Source organism: Aquarana catesbeiana, linkage group LG05, assembly GCF_042186555.1.
Source record: "Aquarana catesbeiana isolate 2022-GZ linkage group LG05, ASM4218655v1, whole genome shotgun sequence".
NCBI classification, from domain to species: domain Eukaryota; kingdom Metazoa; phylum Chordata; class Amphibia; order Anura; family Ranidae; genus Aquarana; species Aquarana catesbeiana.
Genome location: NC_133328.1, coordinates 579387367 through 579412241, shown reverse-complemented (window position 1 = coordinate 579412241; position 24875 = coordinate 579387367). Strand labels below are relative to the sequence as shown.

Below are 24875 nucleotides of genomic sequence, written 5' to 3'. Positions count from 1 at the left end.
GTGCCACTTGTTGGGCATCAGGGATCTTGAGTCAAAGAAAAAAGGGAATATTTTTGGGACTTTAAATGAGACGCAACGGGGAATAATGACTAGGGATCTTGGGTCAGACTTTTTTTTGTGGTTGCAGAAAACATATTTAATCTCGTATACATGAAGTACTCCAAGTCTTCTTAAAGCGGTTGTATAGTCAATTTTTTAACTTTTACCTACAGGTAAGCCTATAAGGCTTACCTGTAGGTAAAAAAAAAAAATATCTCCTAAACCTGTACGGTTTAGGAGATATTCCCCTTGCTATGAGCCGCTGACTGCAGTGGCGCATGCGCACAGGGGATTCTCGGCTGAAGGCCCGGAAGATGTCGGACCTTGCCGGGAAAGAAATCTCCCGCGGGAGTGATGACATTGCGGCTTCAGCCACTCACAGCGCTGAAGCCGCGATACCCGGAAGAGACGCCGAGGCAACATGTCAGCTACCTCGGCGTGGACCAGGTAAGATACCGACGCCTCGTTCTAAGGTAAGTATTTCATAATGAGCTAGTATGCGGTGCATACTAGCTCATTATGCCTTTTGCCTTACAGGGGTATAAAAAAAAAAAAAAGTGTCAGCGGGTATACAACCGCTTTAACACTATATGCCTTTAGGAAGTGCAGCTGGACTATTCTTTTGATAAAGCTTTTAAAGCTGCTTTTACTGGCATTTTGAGCTTTTATTTTAGCTTAAAGAAGCTTGTGCTTTTTTTGTGCTCTTGTGCACATTTTTATTTAGCTCTTTTTTTCTTTTTTTTTTTTTTTTTTCACAAACCCTCCTAGATAGTATTTTCTTAACCACTGTATAAACAAAACAACAAGCTGGAACAAATGTTTTTTTTTTTTTTTTCAAGCTTCTTTGAGCTTTTTTTTTTTTAGCTCTTTTAACTACTTGCCGACCAGCCGCCGTCATTATACTGCGACAGGTCGGCACGATCCCGTGAACCGTCGTAGCTGTACGTCGGCTCCTTTTAAGCAGGATAGCAGGCGTCATTGCGGGCGCGAGAGGCAGAACAGGGACGTGTGTGTGTGTATAAACACGCAAATCCCTGTTCTATGAGGAGAGGAGATGCAGATTGTGAGTTCCTAATAGCTAGGAACCACAATCTGTCATCTCCTATAGTTAGTCCCCTCCCCCTACAGTTAGAACACACACTAGGGAACACAGTTAACCCCTTGATCGCCCCCTAGTGTTAACCCCTTCCCTGCCAGTGACATTTACAGTAATCTGCATTTATAGCACTGATCGCTGTATAATTGTCAATCATCCCAAAAATGTGTCAAAAGTGTCCGATGTGTCCGCCATAATGTTGCAGTCTCGCTAAAAATCGCAAATCACCACCATTACTAGTAAAAAAAAAATACAAATACCATAAATCTATCCCCTCTTTTGGAGATGCTATAACTTTTGCGCAAAACAATCAATATACGCCTATTGTGATTTTTATTACCAAAAATATGTAGAAAAATACATATTGGCCTAAACTGAGGAAAAAACTTTGCTTTTTTAAAAAAAAAAATATTGAGATATTTATTATAGAAAAAAAGTACAAAATATTATTTTTTTTGTTGTTTTTTTTTCAAAATTGTCGCTTTTTTTTTTTTTTTTTTTTTGTTTACAGTGCAAAAAATAAAAAACGCAGAGATGACCTGATACCACCAAAAGAAAGCTCCATTTGTGGGAAAAAGAGGACATGAATTTTTGTCTGGGTACTGCATCGCACGGCCGCGCAATTGTCAGTTAAAGCGACGCAATGCGGTATCGCAAAAAATTTCCTGGTCATTCAGCAGGGGATGAAGTGGTTAAGCTCTTTGGGGCACTAGCTCCTCCCAAAAAACTTGAGTTTGGTGGGGGTTTCTTCTGCCTGTAGGATAGGGTTGCCACCTCATCCCTTTAAAACCGAACACATATTCATTAAACAGGCTGTGAGGCTAATTTAATGCAGATAAGGCACCAAGTGGGTTTAATTACTACTTTAATCAGCCACAGAACCTGTGTAATTTATTACGTGTTTGGGTTTAAAGGGATGAGGTAGCAACCCTACTGTAGAAGCATAGCCCTGAAAAAGCCAAAGTGTGTATGGACACATTGGCTAACATGCAGAGGAGTTTCTAGGCAGAAAAAAATGAGACCTAAAAAGCCTGTAGAAGCTGCTTGTTTGAGCTGCAGTGTGCATGAGCCCTAAGACCTTCTTACATCTCTTTTTCTAAGCCTAGACTATGCACACTAAATTTTTACATTTTCTGACCAAGCAATAAAAGGGATTCAAAATAAGACCACATTAACCTCTGTAGCTGTAGGCGCTGTGAAAACATTAATCTTCAGATTTTTCCTATTACTTTCTCTTGCTGCAGAATCTTGGCAGCCTAACAGCCTTCTAATATAAACACATACCCTATTTCCCTGAAAATAAGACCTAGCGTTATTTTCGGGGATGGCTGCAATATAAGCCCTACCTCGAAAATAAGCCCTTGTTAAAGTCGTTGTAAAAACATGTAAGTGCAGTGCTCAAGGGCGGGTAAGAAGAGCTCCAGCGGGTCACGTGCGCGCCCAGCGCTGTAAATGAGGTATTTTCTACAATAAATTTACAAAAGGAGACACACTGCACATTCTATGATTTTTTTTTTTTTTTTTTTTACAAACCAGATTACATAATTTTACAATTACTTTAACCAAGGTTTATTTTAGGGATTATAGAATGTCATAATGCTGACTCCTGAGCTGCCAGGGGGATAGACACAGGAACTTTTTTTGTAATTTAATTTTATTGATTTATTCCAGATTTTTTAGAACATAGAGAGGGGTAAATGACACAGCACAAGCACTGTGCTGTCTATGCTTTAAAAGATCAGGATATTTTTTTTCTTTTTACGGTTACAACCACTTTAAGATGGTCATGATGACATGACTGTGTTTGAAAAAAATGTTGATTATTGTACATACTGTAAATAAATAAGACATTCCCTAAAAATAAGCCCTAGTGTGTTTTTTTTGTAGCCAAAATTAATGTAAGACCCGGTCTTATTTTTGGGGAAACACTGTAGGAAGTGTTTCTAAGCTGTTATAAATGAACAGAAACCTGTCTTTGGAGTCTTTGTTGTGATTAGTGAGGATCTTGGTGAATCCATTACTTCACTCTACATGCAGTTAAAGAGGTCAGGGATAGTGCATTTTAAAGAACTTTCACTACTTGTTAAAGTAAAATTCCAGTCAAAAATTAATAGCTTGCACTTCCCCTAAGCCCAGGTTGTTCTGGACATCCCCCATCCCCTTCCTAGCCTGCGACTGGACAGTGGCTGATACCAAATCAAATGCAGTTACTTATACTGCTTTTATACATTTAAAAAATACAAATATTGTCTGTTCGAAGCTCTGTAGCCACTCCTGCACAGCTGTCAAATTTTGACTTGTGGCTGTGTCCATGCAGCCGCTGCATCTGCATCCATCTCTACAGGCTACCTGCACTCAGCTCAGAGTGGATGCAGATGCCAAAACAAAGAGATCCTGAACAGGACAGATGCCCATCTGAACAAAGCCTAAGATGGGTGGGGAAGGAGGACATATCAGGGTTCAGGTATTATGGGTAGCAAGTAGAAGCAGTGGGATCAGGTTAACAGGTGCAAGTGGCAGGTAAAAGGCAAACTGGGTCAGCATAACAGGTACAAAGCATGGGTACAGGAGCAGGATCACGGGGTGCAATGTAGCAGGAACAGGCAGTTAAAAGCATACAGACACCCTCTGGTAGACACCAGGGCTACACCCTTCAGATCTGGCAACCTCAATACTGCTAGCAGATGATCCAGTTCCTAACAAGTTCCGATTTACCAACCTGCTTCTTGGTCACTGGATTGAATGACATGGCTGTTGAAGCCCATGTTCTAAGGGACAAGGGCATCTCTGAGTCTGTGATTCCTACTCTGCTCATGGCTAGGAATTCAATTTCCTGTAAAATCTACCATTGGATGTGGAAGGTGTCTTTTGCTTGGTATGAGTCTAATGCCGCGTGCACACGAGCGGACTTTCCGGCATACTTGGTCCAGCAGACCAGAGTGCCGGACAATCCGACCGTGTGTAGGCTCCGGCGGACTTTTCCGGCTGACTTTTTCCCAAAAGCCCGCTGGACCTAGATTTGAAACATATTTTAAATCTTTCCGTCGGACTCAGTTTCTGGCGGAAAGTCCGCTCGTCTGTGTGCTGGTCCGACGGAAAGCCCGCTCGTCTGTATGCTGGTCCAACGGACCAGATACGACGCAAGGGCAGGGTATTGCATTTCACGCTCGCTGCAATAGGAAAAACAAATTTTCCTATTGCAGGGAGCGCGGGGCATACCAGGCCCTTAGGTCTTTGGATTTTAAAGGTACGCTCCCACGCCGAATAAACGGCGTGGGGTTCCCCCTAAAATCCATACCAGACCCCGATCCGAGCATGCAGCCCGGCCGGTCAGGAAAGGGGGTGGGGACGAGCGAGCGCCCCCCCCCCCTCCTGAACCATACCAGGCCGCATGCCCTCAACATGGGGGGTGGGTGCTTTAGGGGAGGGGGCACCCTGCGGGGCCCCCCCACCCCAAAGCACCTTGTCCCCATGTTGATGAGGACAAGGGCCTCTTCCCGACAACCCTGGCCATTGGTTGACGGGGTCTGCGGGCGGGGGGCTTATCGGAATCCGGGAGCCCCCTATAATAAGAGGGCCCCCAGATCCCGGCCCCCCACCCTATGTGAATGAGTATGGGGTACTTGGTACCCCTGCCCATTTACCTAGGGAAAAAGTGTCAATAATAAAACACACTACACAGGTTTTTAAAATAATTTATTAAACAGCTCCGGGGGGGTCTTCGGCATAGGGGCTTCCCATTAAAATCCATACTAGACCTAAGGGCCTGGTATGACCCGCGACGGGGCTCGCAAGGTGTCAATCTCGCCGATAAAAGCGGCAAGATTGACTTCCTTTTCTAGTCCCGTCGCACCTGAGTCACGTTCAAAATGAACGGACTTGTCCATGTGTGGGCAAGTCCGTTCATTCTGAAAGTCCGCCGTAACTCCGGCGAAAGTCCGTCGGAAAGACAGGCGGACCTAGCCCGCCGGAAAGTCTGGTCGTGTGTGGGCAAGTCCGTCCGTTTTAAAGTCTGGCGCACCTGGCGGACAAAGTCCGTCGGAAAGTGTGGCGGACCAAGTATGCCAGAAAGTCCGATCGTGTGTACGCGGCATGAGGCCTTTTATTCCTGGAGTTTCTACGTGGGATGAATGTTCACTTTCTTCAGTTGGGTCTCGACCAACATTTTGGCGTTTAGTACTATCAAGGGCCTGATCTCTGCACTTTTAATCTTGTTCGAGAGACCATTGGCTTCTCACTCTTTGATTAAAACATTTGTGCAGGGGGGTTTTCCATGAGGTCCACCCAGTCTGACCCCTTTAATGAGTTCAAATAGGGGCATGCATCTAAAGCGATTCATATCCCACAGAGTCAGAGACATTCCTCTCTACTCTGACCCACAAGGTTTTCTTGTGTTGCCTTTACTTTGCTAGGTGAGTGTTTGAATTGGCAGCTATATTTTACAATTAACTTTATCTTGCAAGCCTCTTTCAGCCACTGCTTCATTCAGGACTGATTCCTGTTTTGTCATCCCCAATGTGCCCAGAAAGAAAACCCCATCTTTTCGTTCCATCATCTTTAAGCGGCTCAGATTTGCAAGGCTGCCAGTTGGTCTTAGGTTCACATGTTATCTGTTGTTTTCATGAGCTTGTTAGTTGTTTTGGTGTGTTGCCCACCCTGCTATTGGATGTCCCAAAGGTTTAAGGATTGTTGTGTCCCCACAGGACTGTATTCTTTAATGGAGTCCATTAAGAAGCACAGACCTCACCACTCTGTGTTTATTATCATGCCCTTGGTACTGCTTTGCTACAAAACTTTGTCATGCTGGTAGTAGGAGGGGTTATACCCTGAGCTGGCCAGTTCCTTTGTATACCAGTCTTTAATCCTCCTGTAGGCAGCAGTTTAATCTGAAGGATTAAGGATTCATATGTCCCACAATGGATTGTTTTGTTGAGGAAATTCTTCATATTTTGGGCACAGGTGCACTTTTAAAAACCATGTGATGGAGATCTCCAGTGCTTCCTTATTAAATGGCTGGTGTAAGTTAATAGATCAAGCTCTTCTATGTTATAAGCGCACATACACCAATCAACAATAACTTTTATGACCACCTACCATAACCTGTCAAGGCATGGACTCCACTAGACCTCTGAAGGTATGCTGTGGCATTAGCATCAAGCCACCAGTAGCAGATCCTTTGAGTTCTATAAGTTGTGAGGTGGGGCCTCCATGAATCAGACTTGTTTTTCCAGAATATCCCACAGATGCTCAATTTGATCTGAGATCTGGAGAATTTTCAAAATTGTTTTGAACCTTTTCATTGCTCCTTGATCCAGTTCTGATGCTCATGTGCTCATCGTAGGCGCTTTTGGCTGTGGACACGGTTCAGCATGGACATCCTGATCGGTCTGCGGCTATGCAGCCCCATACACAAATTAGGATGCACTGTGTGTTCTGACACCTTTCTATCGTAACCAGCATTAACTTTTTTGGCAGCTACTGTTTGAGCTACAGTAGATTTTCTATTTGATTGGACTCCACTTTGTACTACTAAGAAAATTAAGGAGGGAGAAAAAGGTAAAATAAGGAGACAATGTACAGTACACTAAATGGCCAAAAGAGTATATAGACTCTTAAGAATATTTAGTTAGGCTAAGTAAGCTAGTTCCATAAAGGTAACATTTGATGTGTTTCCTCCCTATTTCATCCCTATTGAATGCCTTAGTGCCTGTTCACACCACAAAAACATCCTCCAGATTCGATCCGGATGCATTTCTGCATGCACATTTTTAATGCGTTTTTGATGCAATTCCAGATGCTTTTTGTCACTGTACTAGGGTCTGGTGTGGTTGTTATGCATTTTTTATGCTTTTTACTGCGTTCCAGTACAGTTCTGTGCAGGAAAAAAGCAAATTTACTTTTATTTTTATGAAACGGAAAAGCAGTGAAATGCAGTGCACTGGTGGGATCTATGCTATTGGAACCCATGTAACCTACTTTCCATGCCACGTGTCTACGTTTTTGATGCAGAAGAAAAAAGCACTGCATTGCATGTGGTGTGAACGGGTTCTCAGGGTGAATTTGAATACAGGTTTTCTTGTGCAACATCAGTACCCTACCTTAAAAAATGCTCTTTTGTTTAAATGGGCTCAAAAGTTTGCGGAGAGCATTGCAAGCAGAGTGGAGCCTGTTATAACTAAGAAAGGGGTCAACTCTATATTAATACCCATGCTTTCTTTTTGGGTTGTCCAACAAGCTAACATAAGTGTGATAGGTAGTAGATAAAGGAAATTCTAAAAGTCGCACATCACAGTAAAATCCTGTGAGGAGGTTTATGACAGTCTCAGCCCGGGCTCCAACCAGGCCATGCACTGAGGCTGTTATACACCTCCTCACGGGGTTTTTCTGTGATGTACAACTTTTAGAACTTGCTTTACCTACTGGATGTTTTGAGTTGGGATGAGCTTTTGTGTATTATATGTGTGCTATGTAAGTTTTTTGCAGAACAATTTTGTATTTAACATTTCATTTCATTCAAAGCTCTTTAATTTGTTTTTGTTTTTTTATAATTTTGTTAAGGAAAAAGCAAAAGGTGTGCTTTAAATTCCTCCCTGACAGCGAATACCCTTCCTGCGCACCCTTGTCGCTCCACTGGGCACTGGTAGCCGAAGGAAATGGCTGGTACTTTGGAGTATGAAGGGTCCTGTGTCTTATTCCAGATGACAGTGCTGGGTCAATCGTCGCTTTTGCTTGGGGAGTCCATAACTCGAAAGCTTTTAGAGGGCTTTTCCTTGTTCCTGGTGACTGAATGGAGTAGTGGGGGAGCAAAAGGAAAGTATAAACTGCTGGGGAGAGGGCTACATTACAGTAAATGGATAAATAAAGGTCCGGCGCTACTGACAAAAATCGTTCTCGACACCACAGAATGTTAAATAATGAAATGCACTTCTTATTTCTTCCACCTTAAACTCAACCACGTGTGCTTATAAAATGCGCACTCACCACAAGTATTGACCCCCAATTAAGGAAGGCCAAAAATGCAACAATTCCCACTTTCTCCATACTCCGCCTCAAACCAAGAATGCCAAATATAATTAAATCATTATGCAGTATTTATTGATTAAAACCTTTGCCATTAAACATAAGTTCAGTTCACTCACTTGTAATGGTGCCCTTAGACCGGCACCAGTGCAAAAAGCTGTTTTGGAAGTCCACTCAGCTTGCATTGGCCTGCATGCGTTCCAATCACTGGAAGTAAGGACCAGATGTGACGTCACATGTTACCTTGAAATGACCGCAACATGCGTTTCAGCGTGGTTCACCAAGATCACGTCTTCAGGAAGTTATATAAGGTCCTGTAAAAAGCCACCATTTTACCGAACCTTATATAATGCCAATTTTCATCTGATTGGTGGACTTTGGCAACATGGCCGCTACTTCGGCTGTGTGCTCTGTTGCGGTTTCCATTAGCTCTAATATTACAATTATCATTCATATTTATACATAATGCATTCTTTACACAATTACATAAACCAATATTAAAATACCCATTTTTTCTATCACTCCAATGTTTTAAAACCTCTTAATTTTTGTTCCCTACTCAGACAGCTCCACTCGCCATACAATATATTGCTATCTCGCCATCTAGTGGATGGATGTTTAATTTGCCTACAATTATCTCTAAATACCCATTGCAAATATGATTTATATTATAAATAAACATAAAAAATAATTTTAAAAAATTCAAAAAAGTGTGTGTGTGTGTATGTATGTATGTATATATATATGTATGTATGTATATATATATATATATATATATATATATATATATATATATATATATATATATTGTGTGTGTGTGTGTATATATATGTGTGCTGAAATGAATCGATGCATCGCAATTCGGGTGTCCTCGATGCATACGGCCAGAAAATTAATTGCTGGGTGATGTCATCCCGACTTGCCCTGCCCCTCCCACAAGAGCGCTCCAAGTGTATTGGTAAAATTACTGTGTTTTTAATAAAGCCAGAGTTACAATGAATGAAGTGCCTCGCTGTATGTGCTTTTTCAAAAAATATGGAACTTCATACCGAATTTCACAGTACAATACATCCCACTCATGTGACTGCCCTGCCCGGCCCGCCTCTCTCCTCTCATGTCTCTCCTGACGTCGGCGGGGAATTCTCAGCCCCGCCTGCTGACTGTAGCTAATAACTATCAGATCAGAAGAGAGGTGGGTGGGGCTGAGAATTCCCCGCTGTGTTTGATGGGCCCAGTGGCTGCGTTTGACGAGCCCAAGTGGCTGCATATGATGGTCATAAGTGGCTGCATTTGATGGGCACAGTGAGGCTGCAAATTAATGGGGGAGGTTCAGTATTTTTCAGTTTTTTTGCGCCCCCCAAAAATTTTGAGCACCAGCTGCCACTGGTCAGCAGAAAGACAGTACAGGGAACAGGGCTGTTTGTCAGCTGTGGATTGTAATCCCTCCTGACCTCCCAGCAGCAGTGTGTGTGAATGTCTGTACCCTATAGCGCACCGGATTAGTGCACTTTTTAAGGGAGTGAGGTTATTTTTAATTCAAAGCAGAGTTCCAGTAATTTTTTTGTTTATTAAAAGTCAGTAGCTACAAAAAAAAGTGCATTTTCTGACTTTTAATAAAGACACTCTCCTGTCCCACAATCCAGGGATGTGGCCATCCAAACCCGCCCTTCTCTACCCCGCCTGTCCACGGCGCTGGCAATACTACTGTGGGCATCCGGCTGTGACCGCTTGCAACTTCACAGCCGGGTGCGCATGTCTCACTGCGCTGTCCTGCATAGCCGGGCAATCTTTTGGGACCTGTGACGTGTCCCAGAAGATTGCAGGGAGGAAGGGCCGTCTAGACTGCCCAAGCGTAAGTGGGAGCTCGGCGGTAATCGTGATGCATCGTGATATCAAATCGAATCGTTGACCAGATAATCGTAATTAAATTGAATCGTGAGACCAGTGAAGATGCGCACCTTTAATATATTATATAACGGGGGGAGCCGTTGAAATTTCCGGCTCCCCCCGCTGCCACTCTCGCTGGCAATTGCAGAGTTAAATTATTATATTTTTTCTAAATTATGGCCCCACCCCCTCCCCGCTGGCACCCCCTTCAGTGCTCCCCCCCCCCGCCAGCTCAGATCTCTGGATCTGTTGCAATTGCCGGCTCCCTCCGCTGCCACTCCCGCTGGCAATGGCAAAGTACATTTTTTTTCCTAAATGATGTCCCCTGCCCCCCCCCCCCCTCCCTCCCTCCCTCCGCTGGCATCTCCTTTAGTGCGCCCCCCCTTGCTCACTGGTCCCTGGCGGCCCCTCCATGCAGCTCTGCATGCCGATATTCTCGGCGGCTGCTGCCCGGGAGATCGGGAGTACAGTGTGTCAGGATGGACAGCGGGGGGTTTGTAAAAGTGTGTTTACCAGCCCCCTTCCTTTCCCAGCTGAACCTAGTGAGCGTTCGGTACTGATCGCGAATATGTTTAGCTGTCACTGTCTATGAATGAATGAGAGCCGCTAATCAGTGGCTTCCATCCATTCATAAATATTTCTACCCTTGATGTCTCTCCAAAGACCCCCCCCCCTTTAAAAAAAAAAAAGTGTTAAAAAAAAAAATCATAGCAAGAGCAAGGCCCCTTTCACACAGACACCTCTATGGGACGGAATCCGCTTGTTCAGCGGGAATCAGTCTGCTAATCCCTTGTGGATGTCAGGTCCATCTTCGCTCCACTGTGCAGAGAAGAGACGGACACAGTCCCACCACCCTCTATGTGGAGATCGGGTGAAAACGGACCGTCTGTCTATTTTCATCCGATCCATCAGACAGATGGAAAATAGGATCTCCATCTATCTGTTTTCTGAAGGCTGGATCGGATAGCAGCGGATGTCACGGACATGTCACCTCTGAAATCCACCGCTCCATAGGGGAGACTGGAGGGTCTGATCAAGTCCACCTAAAAAAACTGACAGGTGGACCTGATCGGACAGCCAGTGTGAAAGGGCCCTAAGGGTATATCTAGACATGCATCTAAATCGCCCTTGCCTCCAAAGCTCAAGGCTACCCTCCAGGGGCTACTGACAGGTGGTGAGGGAGCGATGCATCCTCACCACCTGCTTCAATCCCATTTATGCCAACAAATGCACCGCACCTGCATGCCGCCCCTCCCCAACTGTAAGTCTCAACAAAGCGTAAGGCCTTGTTCCCCTGTGATTGGCCCTTTTCCGAAGGACTCAGTGATCACAGGGTGCGTTGCAAGGGGTGCACGGTCAGTGTGAGCACGGCATAGCTCCCAACTGTCTCTGATTTCGAGGGACTTCCCTGATTTGGAGCAAAGTCCCTCTGTCCCTCTTTCCTCCTCATTTGTCCCTTATTTTGATATGATCTATATAGATGTATATAAAATGCACTTTTTTTTTTATCTATCAAAAAGTGTTTTCCAGCGCCAAACCTTTCATCCAATTTCTAAATTGTTGCATTTGTAAATTCCAAAAGCCAATATAAAGGAATAGTAGTGGTAAAAAAAAGCACTTGTGATTTTAACCAATCTCAGTTTTTTGTACAATTCTCCTTTAAGGGGGCGTGGCCAGGGGCATGTCCTATGACTGCATACTTTTGCTGATAGGTGTCTCTCATTCCCATCTCAAAAAGTTGGGAGCTATGAGCACAGGACGACGTCCAGGTAAACCCTTCTGGCAAATTAACCCCGCGCTGTAGCAGTCTTTCTGCTATTGCACGGCCGGGAAGTGGTTCAAACTTATATAATCCTATCCATCAAACCAGAGGCCTAACTAGAACCTTTGGGCCCCCGGTGCAAGAAACCACAAAAGGATCCCCTGACCCCCACCTGGGACCCTTCCCTACGAGCCCAGTGGCGGAATGTCAGGGCCCAGTTGCAAATACAACCTTTGCGACCCTGGTAGTTCCACCATTGGTGTCAATAGTATTTTATTTATAAAATTACAGTATATTGTATATTATTAATGCCACCTGTCTACATGTAATCACCGATGCATACAGTGCCTTGCAAAAGTATTTACCCCCTTGGCATTTTTCGTGTTTTGTTGCCTCACAACCTGGAATTAACATGGATTGTTTGAGGATTTGCATCATTTAATTTACAGAACATGCCCACAACTTTGAAGATGTTTTATTTCTATTTTTATTGTGAAGCAAACAACAAATAGGACAAAATAACAGAAAAAGTCAATGTGCATAACTATTCACCCCCCTAAAGTCAATACTTTGTAGAGCCACCTTTTGCGGCTATTACAGTCATTTTGGATAAGTCTCTGAGCTTGCCACATCTTACCACTGAGATTTTTGCCCATTACTCCTCGCAAAACTGTTCCAGCTCATTCAGGTTGGATGGTTTGAGCTTGTGAACAGCCAGCTTTAAGTCTGACCACAGATTTTCTATTGGATTGAAGTCTGGGCTTTGACTTGGCCATTCCAACACATTTACATGTTTCTCCTTAAACCACTCAAGTTTTGCTTTAGCAGTGTGTTTGGGGTCATTGTCCTGCTGGAAGGTGAACCTGCGTCCTAGCCTCAAATCACACACAGTGGTACAGATTTTGCTCAAGAATATCCCTGTATTTAGCACCATCCATCTTTCCCTTAACTCTGACCAGTTTCCCAGTCCCGACTGCTGAAAAACATCCCCACAGCATGATGCTGCCACCACCATGTTTCACTGTGGGGATGGTGTTCTTTGGGTGATGCGATGTGTTGGGTTTGCGCCAGACATAGTGTTTTCTTTGATGGCCAAAAAGTTCAATTTTAGTCTCATCAGAACAGAGCACCTTCTTCCATACATTTTGAACACAAACTCAAAATGTGCCATTTTGTTTTTTGCTGAAAGTAATGGCTTTCTTTTTGCCACTCTGCCATAAAGCCCCACTAAAGCCCAAAATCTATGGAGCTTATTGTCATCCTATGTATAGATACTCCAGTCTCTGCTGTGGAACTCTGCATCTCCTCCAGGGTTACCTTAGGTCTGTCTCTGTGCTGCCTCTCTGATTAATGCCCTCCTTGCCCAGTCTGTGAATTTTGGTGTGCGGCCGTCTCTTGGCAGGTTTGCTGTTGTGCCATGTTCTTTCCATTTGGTGATGATAGATTTGATGGTGCTCCTAGGGATCATCAAAGCTTTGGATATTTTTTTTATAACCTAACCCTGACTTCTACTTCTCAACAACATTGTTCCTTGTTTGGGAGAGTTCCTTGGTCTTCATGGCAGTGTTTGGTTAGTGGTGCCTCTTGCTTAGGTGTTGCAGCCTCTGGGACCTTTCAAAAAGGTGTGTATATGTAATGACAGATCATGTGACACTTATATTGCACACAGGTGGACATCATTTCACTAATGTGACTTTGAAAGGTAATTGGTTGCACCAGAGCTTTTTATGGGCTTCATAACAAAGGGGGTGAATACATACGCACATGCCAATTATCAGTTTTATGTATATCTTTTACATCACCAACTTAGACTATTGTGTTCTGATCCATCACATATAATTCAGATTAAAAAAAAAAACATTGAACTAAATGCTGTAATGTAACAAAATAGGTAAAAAGCCAAGTGGGGTGAATACTTTTGCAAGGCACTGTATGTGAGGGCAAACTTGTTTCTCTCACAATATAGTGAAAGAGCTATATAGATAGATGGTAACAAGCATTTTAACATGAAGGCTCTATACACACTGGCAGTGCCTATGTTTGATGTATATGATTTTATACATTTTAGTTGGATGAAACTTAAAAATTGAAAATTTATTTGAGAAAATGTTTTCTTGAAAAACATCCCGACACGTCAAAAATCCCCTATGAACTACCTATTTGCCTTTTTTAATACATTTTTCAGTTTCCCGGTACTCTAAATGGAGACTGCCATATGAGCTAATGTTTAACCCCTTAATGCTGCCTCCCAGTGGCCCTTTACGTGGGCTTTAATGCACAATGCACCGGAGGTGGCATGGCTTCTGTATTATGTGTGCGCTATGACTGACTCTCACATGATCCTGCTTTATTGGGTATGTTTTATAGCATAAAGTTAAAAAATTAAAAAAAATTTTTTTTTTTTTCAAAATTGTCTGTCTTTTTTGTTTATAGTGCAAAAAATAAAAACTCCAGAGGTGATCAAATACCACCAAAAGACAGCTCGACTTCTGGGAAATAAAAGACATCATTTTTTGGGCACAACAGCGCAATTGTCAGTTAAAGTAATGCAGTGCCATTTCGCAAAAAATGGCCTGGTCTTGAAGAGGGGTAAACCTCCCGGAGCTGAAGAGGTTAAACTGAATGGGTTGTTTACAAGGTGAGCATTTGCAATCACTTTAATTTTGCGTTGTAGAGGAGAACCAGAGAACTCAAGAAAAACCCACATAAACACAGGAATAACACATACTTCAGTTCTCTTCTTGAAAGGACTTGCTGCTGCATGAAAGGGGGTACTTATAGTCTTTTGGTCCCAATTCTCCCTACTTTAGTGTGTAACTGAGGTCCTGTTCTATGATATATAATCTATGATTCTATGAGCTATGATTTTCTGTGTTCTAAGGAAATCTTTCTCCCATCTACTGAAAGGATAATGGTTGCTGGATGAAAAGGTGTTCTTTATAGGCAGCAAGAGAGGCAGAACCTGTTCTCTGGGGCTGAAAATCAACTAGGCCTTGTCATGAATTGTAAGGGTTCGTGAGGGTAAGTTATTGTAAGGGTTCATTTTTTTTTAAAATAACAAACATATCATAGTTACCTCCACTGTGCAGTTTTGCACAGAGTGGCCCCGACCCGACCTTGCGGACGTACTCCCGAGTCCAGCATTCGGCGTCCATAGAACCCCCGGGCAGAGAGACAGCGCGTCCCCGTGGGTCAAGTTCCAGGGCTCAGGTAAGTAAAACGGGGGGGGTGGTCACTGCCAGGTGTTTCTTCACCTTAATGCATAAGATGCATTAAGGTGAAAAAACATGTAGGTTTACAACCCCTTTAAGGACCTGTTGATATTGCTTGTAAGATGTCTACTGCATTTTGGCCCCAATACATATACTATAATGCAGGGGTGTCCAAACTTTTTTCAGAGAGGCTGAGATTGATGAAGTGAACATGCGTGAGGGCCACCATTTTGACTGACATTCTTTAATCCATTAAAATTTGGTCTAAGTGTGTTCGTCCGAGCACTAATATATTGCCCAACAAGAATTCTCTTGCCTTTTGTGGCTGTGTGTGGTGAAGACATGAGCTTGGGCATGTTATTTGGATATACCGTATTTATCGGCGTATAACACGCACCTTCAGTTTAAGAGGGAAGTTTCAGGAAAAAATCCTAAATTTTTAAGAAAGAATTGTGCAGCAAAATAAAAGTCAGTGTTCATCAATACAGCCTAATCAGTGCCCATCTGCAGCCTCACAAGTGCCATGAATGCCAGCCCCACGATCGCCGCGAATGCAGCACCCCCCGTTGCCGCGAATGCAGCACCCCCCTTGCTGCGAATGCAGACTCACCATTGCCGTCAGTGCAGCCTGATTCATGCCCATCTGCAGCTTTGGAGGAGACAGGGAGGGGGCAGGACGAGCACCAACAGAAATACAGGAGAAACTCCTGTTTTCTCGGCGGCCTCTTTAATAGAAAGTCCCACCTCCTATGATGGAGAGAACAGTCTTCTAGTGGCAGCGCAGGAGATGGGACTTCCTTTTACAGAGGCCGCCGTGTAAACAGGAAATTTTCCTCTCCTGTATGTACGGCACCCGTCCTGCCTCCTCCGCGTCCCTTCCAAGGCAGCCAGCATATATATCTTTTGTGGCCCCCGGCTCTTTGGGATTCGTTGGGGGCCACAAAAGATAAACATGTCAAAATTACCAGGCGGGCCGTCCAAAACCGAAACGCGGGCCACGATTGGCCCGCGGACCAGACTTTGGGCATGCCTGCTATAATGTGTATATAAAGTCCTTCTCTATGACTGGAGTGGGATGTCATTTAATCCAGAAAAAAAACGCTGGTCACCAGGTGAGGGGGGAGTTTTTTAAAGGCAGTTAGTGAGACAGAAGACCCTTTCCTTGGAGCTGTGCAACAACTAGGCCTTGTCATAGGGAGCATAAAGTTCTCCTTTCCTTAAGGGAACACGGGACAGAGACCCCATAGACTTTTTTTTTTTTTTTTTGGGACAATGGCTCCTTATCCTGACAGGTTCCTTTAAAAAAAGATACTGGAAACAATGGAACCTGGAGGACTTCCATCACTATGTGATATATTGAATTGATGCCTGTGTGTGTTATCTGAATTACCTACTATAAAAGAGAAATTGTGAGGATTATAGTTACAGTGGCGAAAATATATTTGATCCCCTACAGATTTTGTAAGTTTGCCCACTTACAAAGAAATGAAGAGTCTATATTTTAAATGATAGAGACAGAATATCAACCAAAAATAAAAAACACGTGAAACAAATGTTATAAATTGAGTTGGAGCTCAGTGAGTAAGATAAGATTTGATCCCCTACCAACCAACAATAATTTTTTTCTCCCACAGACTGGCTACAGTAGGTGCTCATGTGGTACACAGATTGTAGACATGGAATGGGCTACAAGACCATCAGCAAGAAGCTTGGTGAGAAGGAGACAACTGCTGGAGCGATTATTCACAAATGGAAGAAATACAAAATAACCATCAAACGCCCTCGGTCTGGAGCTCCATGCAAGATTTTGCCTCTGGGGGTAAGGATGATCATAAGAAAAGTGAAGGATCAGCCTAGAACTACACAGGAGAAGCTTGTGAATGATCTCAAGGCAGTTAGGACCACAGACACCAAACAAACCATCAATAACACAATACGTCGCCATGGATTAAAATCCTGGAGCGCCCGCAAGGTCCCCCTCAAGGAGGCACACGTACAGGCCCATCTGAAGTTTGCCAATGAATATCTAAATGATTCAGTGAAGGATTGGGAGAAAGTGCTGTGGTCAGATGAGACTAAAACTGAGCTCTTTGGCATTAACTCGACTCACTGTGTTTGGAGGAAGAAAAATACTGACTATGACCCTAAAAACACCTTCCTTACAGTTAAGTACGACAGAGGTGGCAACATTATACTTTGGGGCTGTTTCTCTGCTAAAGGTACAGGCCGACTTTGCCGCATTGAGGGGCCAATGGACGGACCATGTATTGTAAAATCTTGGATGAGAACTGTCTCCCTTCAGCCAGAACACTGAATATGGGTCGTGGATGGGTCTTCCAGCATGACAATGACCCAAAACATACTGCCAAGGCAACAAAGGAGTGGCTCAAGAAGAAGCACATTAAGATCGTGGAGTGGCCTAGTCGGTCTCTAGACCTTAATCCTATAGAAAATTTATGGAGGTAGCTGAAACTTCGAGCTGCCAAGCGACAGCCAAGAAATCTTGAGGATTTACAGAAGATCTGTAAAGAAGAGTGGACCAAAATCCCTCCTGATGATTACCATGTGTGCAAACCTGGTAACCAACTACAAGAAACTTCTTAACTCTGTGCTTGCCTAAAAGGGTTTCTCCACCAATTACTAACTATGTTCTGCTTGGGGATCAAATACTTATTTTACTCACTGAACTGCAACTCACTTTATATTTGTATCATGTGTTTTTTCTAGATTTTCAGTTGATATTCTGTCTCTATCATTTAAAATACACCTATGATAAAAATGATAGACCCTTCATTTCTTTGTAAGTGGGCAAACTTACAAAATCTGCAGGGGATCAAATAATAATTTTCCCCATTGTTAATCTGAACTTCAGCCTTACTTTCTGTCTTGCACAGTTGTACAGGCTCCTCTCCTGTAGTGAAATAGCTTACTAAGATTTCACAGCCCAGTGTGAGCTTCTCACAGTGCACCAGAAGCTGCAGCAAGTTTGGTAAAGCCTGCATCATTTCCTGGCTAGTGGACATCCAGCATTATTTATTTCTCCTTTTTATATTTATTGGATTTCAGTTTCTTTAATTATGGAAGATCAGCATCACATGTGCGACTTATTACAGTTTACTGTTTTCAGGAATCCATGTACACAGCCCTTCTGTCCCTCCTGCCAGCCATAATCTGCCTGTATTGCACAGAGAAGCACAAAGATGTCACGGACTGAATTAAGGTATGTAATCAAAACTGAAAGGTTTTATTTAAAGCCTAAGTGAAGAAACAAAAATACATTAAAAATTATCAGCACAAGGGATGTTACTTACAAGTAGGATGAGTCCCCTGTGCTGCTGTGTCCTCCTTTAGATAAAATCTTCTTCCTCTGATGCCCCGACAGCTAAGAGGCTGTCACAGGCCCGACTATGCTCTCGCTTTCTGTCCAGCTGATCCATTCATACAAGCTGTTCTATGGATTAAATGCATGGGCGTAGCATAAGGGGTTGCAGGGGTCACAATCGCAACCCCGCCCCTAGCTCCAGGGGGCCCCTGCAGCCTCCCTGTCATATTATCATATCCTCCACAAAGTCCAGCTCCGATCTGCCATTAGGCCCCACAGCCATGCTCCAGTACTCGGCTTCCACTTTGCCTTCCACAGTCCACACCACTCTGTTCCCATTGGCTGGGGAGAAGCTGTGAGCCATTTCCTGAATGGAGAGGAGCATGGGGTGAGAAAAACCCAGGATGGGATGGTGTCGGTGCTGTGTGCTAGGCAAAATGGAATGGTAACCGAGCTCAGAGAGTTAAGAGGAGGAGAGTGCCGTCCTGTAGCCACGATGGGACCAATGTCACTGGTGAGGTAAGATTCCGCTCAGTGTCTTCTAGTCGCTAGCTGGGATTCTCTGTACCCCCCACCCGGGGATGTCCACTTACCCCACCAAAAGACACGCACCTCCGGGAGGTGACCTTCCCCCAACACCTGCCAACACTGACAGAGAAACCTTCAGAAATTACTAAAACAAATCCCTTAACACCTCCTGAGGGGCTGCAGGCTTCAGATTTCGTGTCACATGGCTTTGCCCTCCCAGATCTAAGTTACGCCCCCCCCAAAGCCCCCTAACCACCCCCTCCGCCCTGGATGCTATGCCTGCTGCTGAGCTTCTTTCCCAGTACAGCACTCTTTACTGTTCCTCCTCCGCAGGGCTGAAATCACATTCCTTTACAACACAGCCAGTCAGCCATGATCTGCATAGAGTGTATTTGCCTACTGCAACTACACTGCCGTTCCGACCAGGGGATTTCACAGGTCAGAACGGCAACATTAATGTCAGATTACACCCTGTGAAGGCTGATAGACTTTGTGTAAAGGAATGTGATTTCAGCCCTGTGTATTGTTGGGGGGGGGGGAGGGGGGAGCTGTTTAGAGTGCTGGAATGGGAAAGGAGCTCTGGCAAATGACCTGCCAGGGGTCCCTATCCTCATTCTCCAGGGGTGATCCCTGTCCTTTAATGTAAGGAGGAACTCTGGGAACTCTAAACTCTTATTAACCACTTGCCCACCGTCCGCCGCAGTTGTACTGGAGCAGAATGGCACAGCAGGCGAATCGTCTTTATGCTACGCCGCCCGCGACGATCGGATTCAACCAGGAACTGATCAATCCCCAGGCCCTGGCCAATGAAATCTGGCCTGGACCTGGTGATCGCTCCTGACGAATGATATCCTTCCCTGTCTGTGTAACTGTAAACACTGACAGGGGAAGTGATGTCATCTCTCCTCGTGTCGGTCTTTTCATTCCAGAGCGAGAGGAGAGAGCATATAAAAGTGAGTTGCACAACACTATACTGACACCAGGTCACGTAGCACACAATTCACCCCCAGTTAATCCCTTCACCCCCTGTCACTGTGTCACCCAGTACAGCAATCAGATTTTTTTTGATCGCTGTACTAGTGTCATTAGTGACACTAATCAGTGTTAGGATAATTAGTATTAGGCTCAGATAGGTATAGGGACCCCCCCAATAAAGTGTCACGGGTGACGCAGTTTAGCTAGATTTATTTTTATAGCGTCAGGGCACCTGCTGTATTTTACCCAATAAAGGTTTAACCCCCTGATCACCCGGCGGGTGATCAAAGTTAGGTTTTAGCGTCAGATAGGGTCTGCGTCGCCCCAGGTAGCGTCAGATCAGTGCCAGTACCGCTAACACCCACGCACGCACCATACGCCTCCCTTAGTAGTATATTGTCTGAACGGATAGATATCTGATCTGATCAGAACTATATTAGCGTCCCCAGCAGTTTAGGCTTCCCAAAAACGCAGTGTTAGCAGGATCAGCCCAGATACCTGTTAGCACCTGCGTTTAGCCCCTCCGCCCACCCAAGTGCAGTATCAATCGATCACTGTCGCTTACAAAACACAACACACATAACTGCAGCGTTCGCAGAGCCAGGCCTGTACCAGTAAATTTAGAGACCAAAATGTCAAATCGAAGGTACAGTAGTGAAGCGGCCTACACGTTTCTGAGCATGACAGATAGTGAAGAGGAAGTCACTCATCTCTCAGATTCAGGCTCAGAATACGAACCTGTAGACAGCAGTGGCACCCTGACAGATAGCTCTGACGACGGAGTTGTGGTCCCTGCCAAGGTCAGACGTACCAGACCCCAATCTTCTTCTGCTGTCGTTGAGGTGCAAGAACCGCAGGTCCCTCGTATGGAGCAGAGAGCCAGTACTAGCGCCGCTATTCCTTCTGGTGATCTGGCAAGCACCAGCGGCCTAGTACGTCCTGGTCATACATCCAGCACTGCAGTAACACTTGGTGACGTGGCGAGTCCCATAAGTGCAGTTCAAGCTGGCGAGGTGGTAAGCACGAGTAGTGTCCCGCTGCCACCAAGAAGACAAAGGCAGGCCCGATGAGCCCATAGTGCCCTTCCTGCTGCATTCGCCAATCCTAATTGGGAACCCACCACTTCTGCAGCACCCGTACTTCTCCCATTCACTGGCCAAGCCGGCATTCAGGTGGAAACAGTTGATTTTACGTCACTTGATTTTTATTCGCTATTTTTCACCGCAGATCTCTATAGATTTATTGTGGACCAAAGAAATTTATATGCTGGTCAATTCATCGCCGCTAATCCCCAGCTGACCCTTGCCAGAGATTGGAGACCAATTACGGTCTCTGAATTTAAGACCTTCCTGGGCCTATCCCTCCTCATGGGCATAACTAAAAAGAGTGAGTTGCGGTCATATTGGTCCACTGACCCCTGAATTTGATCGGCTCTACAAAATTTGGCCCCTTGTAAACCACTTCAACCAACGTTTTGCAGCCTTGTTTACTCCCCATCAAGTTGTCTGCGTTGATGAGTCCCTGATTAAGTTTTCTGGCGGCTTGTCATTCAAACAGTATCTTCTCAACAAGCGTGCCAGATAAGAGGTCAAGATGTATAAGCTCTGTGACAGGGCCACAGGATATACATATAGTTTTATGGTTTACGAGGGAAGAGATAGTTACGTAGAGCGGAGAACTGCCCAGACTACATAGCGAGCGCTGATAAGTTTGTGTGGCACTTGTTGTCACCCTTATTCGGTAAGGCGTACCACTTGTATGTGGACAATTATTACACGAGCGTGCCACTTTTTAGTCACTTGTTTGATCATCAAATTGGCGCATGTGGCATTGTGTGATCTAATCGCCGGGGCTTTCCCCAGTGGCTTGTAGATTCCCGTCTTAGGCTGGGGGAGAGAGCCTGCTTGAGATGTAATTATTTGCTCGCTGTGAAGTGGAGGGGATAACAAGAGTGTTTTCATTCTTTCCTCCTTTCACACAGACACGACTTTCCAAATTACTACGGCGACTGGTGTTGTGGAGAAACCCCTCTGTGTCCACGAATATAACCTCAATATGGGAAGGGTGGACCTCAACGACCAGTTGTTCACGCAGTACCTAATTGCCCGTAAGGCCAGACGCTGGTACAAAAAAGTGTCTGTATACTTATTTCAATTGGCTTTGCTAAACGCTCATGTGCTATACAGAGCTTCAGGACGGACTCCTTCCTTAAATTCCAGGAAGAGATCATCAGAGCCCTTCTGTTTCCAACTTCCCAACGCAAATGCAGTAAGCCGGCTGCATGGGAGGCATTTTCCACATGTCCTCTCTGGTACCCCTACCCAAAGAAGATGTTGTCTGTAGAAAGCGCTGATTTAGGCGTGACACCTGCTTTTATTGTCCCTCCTGTCCTGACCAACCTGGTCTTTGCATTAGTGACTGTTTTAAACGCTATCACACACTAGTTGAGTATTAGCGTAGGGTACAGCACCACACAGTCATAGGCACACGTACACGGGGTCTCCAAAGATGTGATGACCATCACATTTTAAGAGACCCTAATCTGCAACGTTCAGTTTATAGTTTTTTTTTTTTTTTACAGTTTTTATAAAAGTGAAAAAAAAACAAAAAAAATAAAGCCAAAAATAGTTGTGGTTGTATTTTTCTTCCCTCTCTCTCTTATGTTTGCTCTCTACTTTCCACTCTACTGTTCGCTCACTATTGTTCTATAGCTATTGTTATCTCTCAGGTTTTATTTTTACTATGTTTTATTGCATTTGCTTTGCAGGTATGGTATGTTATACTGTAATGTTTGTTTTATTGTTAACCATCATTTGCTTAGCAGGTACGCCATTCAGCTGCAGCGCGGATTTATTTATCTTGACCACAACAGCGTTTGCTCCCACGATACATAAAGCCGTGACTCCAGCGCTGTAGGAGGTGATTTCACCACCACAGTTAAAAAAAAAAGAGCATATATGCCGAAGCGTGGGGGCAGCAGGAGTGGAGGAGTGATTTGCTTCTAACTTTTGGGATGGATGCCCCCATGCTTCGGCATATATTTTTTAGGCCATTCAGCTGCAGCACTGATTTATTCATCTTGACAGCAACAGCGTTTGCTCCCACGATACATAAAGTCGTGACTCCATCGCTGTAGGAGGTGATTTCACCACCACAGTTAAAAACAAAATGGTGCATGTATGAAGTTAGAAGTGGGTGGATAAAGGGAGGTATTCTAATGGTGGGCATACCCACCGATCAATCTCTTTTTTTTGTTCAGCCCACAGGCTCCATGAAAAAAAAGATTACAATATATGCTCAGCAAGGACCAGCAACGTACTGGTATGTTGCTGAACTTTGAGTGGTTATACCAGAATGACACCTGCAGGTTTAGGTATCATCTTGGTATCATTCTTTTCAGCCAGCGGTCAGCTTTCATGTAAAAGCATTCCTAGCGGCTAATTAGCCTCTAGACTGCTTTTACAAGCAGTGGGAGGGAATGTACCCTCCCACCGTCTTCCATGGTTTTCTCTGGCTCTCCTGTCCCAACAGGGAACCTGAGAATGCAGCTGGTGGTTCTGCCAGCTGACCATAGAGCTGATCAGAGACCAGAACGGCTCCAATCATCTCTATGGCCTAAGAAACCGGAAGCTAAGAGCATTTCATGGCTTAGATTTTGCCGGATGTAAACGGCGCCATTGGGAAAGCATTTTATCACACCGATCTTGGTGTGGCCAGATGCTTTGAGGGCAGAGAAGAGATCTAGGCTCTAATAGACTGTCACTACCTATTGCTATCATAGGGGATGCCGGTCTGGCATCAAATGTAAACAGCAATTGCACCATGCATGTGAGGTATCACCGTGAATGTCAGATCGAGGGCAGTAATTCTAGCAGTAGACCTCCCTCTGTAAATCTAAAGTGGTAACCTGTAAAGGCTTTTAAAAATGTATGTAGTTTGTCGCTGCTGCACGTTTGTGCACAATTTTAAAGCATGTCGTGTTTGGTATCCATGTACCGGCCTAAGATCATCTTTTTTATTTCATCAAACATTCGGGCAATATAGTGTGTTTTAGTGCATTCAAATTTTAAAAAGTGTGTTTTTTCCCACAAAATGCATTTGAAAAATCGCTGCGCAAATACTGTGTGAAAATAAAATAAACACCCACCATTTTAATCTGCAGGGCATTTGCTTTAAAAAAATATATAATGTTTGGGGGTTCAAAGTAATTTTCTTGCAAAAAAAATAAAAATTTTTCATGTAAGCAAAAAGTGTCAGAAAGGGCTTTGTCTTCAAGTGGTTAGAAGAGTGGGTGATGTGTGACATAAGCTTCTAAATGTTGTGCATAAAATGCCAGGACAGTTCAAACCCCCCCCCCCCCCCAATTACCCCATTTTGGAAAGTAGACACCCCAAGCTATTTGCTGAGAGGCATGTTGAGTCCATGGAATATTTTATATTTTGACAGTTGCGGGAAAAAGACAAATTTTTTTTTTGCACAAAGTTGTCACTAAATGATATATTGCTCAAACATGCCATGGAAATAGGTGGAATTACACCCCAAAACACATTCTGTTTCTCCTGAGTACGGGGATACCACATGTGAGACTTTTTGGGAGCCTAGCCGCGTACGGGACCCCGAAAACTAAGCACCGCCTTCAGGCTTTCTAAGGGTGTAAATGTTTGATTTCACTCCTCACTGCCTATCACAGTTTCGGAGGCCATGGAATGCCCAGATGGCACAAACCCCCCCAAATGACCCCATTTTAGAAAGTAGACACCCCAAGCTATTTGCTGAGAGGTATGGTGAGTATTTTGCAGATCTTGCTTTTAGTCACAAAGTTTTGAAAATTGGAAAAAGAAACAGAAAATACATTTTTCTTTTCTTTCTTCATTTTCGAAAACAGCTGCAAAATACTTACCATGCCTCTCAGCAAATAACTTGGGGTGTATCCACATATAACCATGACATGTGTGAGCAATATATCATTTAGTGACAACTTTTCGTAAAAAAAAAAAAAATTTGGCATTATTCAATCACTTGGGACAAAAAAAT

The 24875-nt window shown here is 44.1% G+C and overlaps 1 long non-coding RNA gene across 2 annotated transcripts in view; it reads left to right on the top strand.

Annotated features, from left to right (window-relative positions):
• Positions 1-24875, top strand: part of LOC141145411 (uncharacterized) — a 65226-nt gene that overhangs the window by 35470 nt on the left and 4881 nt on the right. For both annotated transcript variants that reach the window (XR_012244555.1, XR_012244556.1), the window contains exons 5-6: positions 14238-14442; positions 18144-18236. This is a non-coding gene — a long non-coding RNA (uncharacterized lncRNA). The remainder of the gene's footprint in view (positions 1-14237; positions 14443-18143; positions 18237-24875) is intronic.